The following is a 2,698-nucleotide window of genomic DNA, read 5'->3' on the forward strand; positions in this document are numbered from 1 at the left end:
GAAGCAAAACAAATACATAAATAAATTGTTGAAACTTTTCATCTTGTATCCAAAAGACTGTGTCAGTCTGAGGAGCTGTATTAAACTCAGTCTTATAAGTAGCGACTTCTCAATCAACCAGTTTGTTGTTCACATTTACTACTAGCTGTTCACATGATAAAGGAGGACCATTAGCCTAGCAGTTGGTCCTTAATGCCCTGATGGCCACGTCCTATTCACAGGGGGCTGAGTAATACTAGTAATAGCATTGTAAGAGGGGTGCAGTTGAACACGGAGGCCTCCGCCCATGTTTAATGATGGACAGTTACTTTTCACAAAGATGGCTTCCTTTACTCCTATCTCAAACCAAAGTTCCTCTCTATCAAGGATGTGCACATCTTCATCCCTGAATGAGTGACAGCTGGCTTGCAGATGAGTATAAACCGCAGAGTCTTGGCCTGATGATGTTGCTCTTCTGTGCTGGGCCATCCTTTTGGCCAGTGGCTGTTTATTTTTTCTTGAAGTACAACTGATCGCATCCCTCCTGGCACTGAACAGCATACGCAATATGACTCTGTGTCGGGGGACTGGATCGTTGGAATGGACCAGCTGTTGCCGTAATGTAGTTTGGGGATTGAAAGCCACTTGGACGTCATCTTTAGAAAATAAAAGTCTCAGTTTCTCTGAAACTCCTGCAACATAAAAAATGACCACTGGTCTAGGTCTGGGTTATCAGCAGGGCAATGCAGGGCACTTTTGTTCTAGTGCTGGAATGTACCTCGTCGTCTCGATCAATTAAGAAAAATCTTGTACAGTGATGGCAAACGAACCAGCAACTTTTTAAAACCTAGGATACCTTAAATTTAAACTTCATTTGGGTGATAAATGAGAACTGCCATTTCTGTTTTTAATATACACGTTTTGTTGTCCATCAACAGGATTACGAAAAATGAATGTGCTTGTACCACAGTGTTTGTGCTTTGTTTTAGGAAACATAGGTAGATCGATGAATCCTATATTGTTGAGAAATCAAATTTCATGCATATCCAGAAAAGTCTTTGATTGATTTGACGCGATAAGTCTTCCAAAAATGAACAGGCATTTACTGTTGCTACGTTAGAGAAGTTTCAGACTTTGCTTGTTTGTCAAACGTGTGAAATAAGATCTTTTGTTTTTGCATTAAAGTCTATATCCTTGTTTATTCATATATTCTTTTCTGAAATTAGGAGCAATGCTAATAAACTGTTTGTTAGTATAGGGCCATCTGCAGAAAGTAGCTGTGTTGTTGTGGCCGAGTGGTTAAGGCGATGGACTAGAAATCCATTGGGGTTTCCCCGCGTAGGTTCGAACCCTACCAACAACGCTGGAACTAAACTCAAACATGTGCCTTGAGCAACAAAAAAGGAAGGTTTTCGGTTTCAAATGTTAACTCTTTCTTTAAACATCATGGCAATAGCGTACAAGTACCCTAAAGCGCCATTGTAAATGTTTCATGTCATTTTTTCAATGTTCTTTAATGCTACAACATGCTTTTAAACATGCAAATTGAGCATGTTTTCTTTCCTGGGTCAATATGTATTCCATGAAAATGTGCTGCTTGTGACTACTTGTCATTCTTTCATCTTTTCCTTTCTATATTTGAGGGTAAAGTTGTGTCCACATACTTAGATCTCCACTTGACTCACGTGGTTGTTGTGGCCGAGTGGTTAAGGCGATGGACTTGAAATCCATTGGGGTTTCCCCGCGTAGGTTCGAGCCCTACCAACAACGCAGGAACTTTGCAACGCTATGTTTCCAATGCAAATAAGCCAGGTGTGGCTTTTCAAATGCGATGTCAATTTTAAACAGAATGGCAATAATGTACATGTGTTCTACAGTAAGTCCTTGCAAAAGTTTCATATCAATATTTCAACTTTCCTAGAAAGTATCATGCTACAACATGCTTTGAAAAAATACAAATTGAACATGTTGCCTTTCCTTGCTCAATATGTATTCAGTGAAAACATATAGTTATGACAATTTGTTCTTTTCCTTTGCATTTTTAGGCTAAAGTTGTGTCAGCATACTTGGAATTCCATATACCTGGAGTGGTTGTTGTGGCCGAGTGGTTAAGGCGATGGACTAGAAATCCATTGGGGTCTCCCCGCGAAGGTTCGAATCCTTCCAGCAACGATTGAAGTTTTTTATTTTACTTGACTGCAGTGGCAAAAAAAATGCTCCATTGTCCTCGCTCATGTAAAAACAATGCAGGGTACCTTTACTGATGCATGCTCAAGAATCCACATAGAAAAATCTAACAAAGTTACGTCAGGTCCTCTGAACACATGCAAAATGAAGCAAAACAAATACATAAATAAATTGTTGAAACTTTTCATCTTGTATCCAAAAGACTGTGTCAGTCTGAGGAGCTGTATTAAACTCAGTCTTATAAGTAGCGACTTCTCAATCAACCAGTTTGTTGTTCACATTTACTACTAGCTGTTCACATGATAAAGGAGGACCATTAGCCTAGCAGTTGGTCCTTAATGCCCTGATGGCCACGTCCTATTCACAGGGGGCTGAGTAATACTAGTAATAGCATTGTAAGAGGGGTGCAGTTGAACACGGAGGCCTCCGCCCATGTTTAATGATGGACAGTTACTTTTCACAAAGATGGCTTCCTTTACTCCTATCTCAAACCAAAGTTCCTCTCTATCAAGGATGTGCACATCTTCATCCC

The 2,698-nt window shown here is 40.0% G+C and overlaps 3 non-coding genes across 3 annotated transcripts; all 3 read left to right on the forward strand.

Moving 5' to 3' along the window:
• Positions 1–1,260: 1,260 nt before the first annotated feature.
• trnas-aga lies at positions 1,261–1,342 on the forward strand. Its single transcript has one exon. It is a non-coding gene; the product is annotated as a tRNA-Ser (tRNA).
• A 325-nt stretch (positions 1,343–1,667) lies between these two features.
• On the forward strand, positions 1,668–1,749 carry trnas-uga. The gene has a single exon. It is a non-coding gene; the product is annotated as a tRNA-Ser (tRNA).
• A 320-nt stretch (positions 1,750–2,069) lies between these two features.
• trnas-aga lies at positions 2,070–2,151 on the forward strand. The gene has a single exon. It is a non-coding gene; the product is annotated as a tRNA-Ser (tRNA).
• The last annotated feature ends 547 nt before the right edge of the window (positions 2,152–2,698 follow it).

This window comes from Nematolebias whitei, unplaced genomic scaffold (assembly GCF_014905685.2).
Source record: "Nematolebias whitei isolate Nwh7 unplaced genomic scaffold, NemWhi1 Nwh_scaf_8490, whole genome shotgun sequence".
NCBI lineage: Eukaryota > Metazoa > Chordata > Actinopteri > Cyprinodontiformes > Rivulidae > Nematolebias > Nematolebias whitei.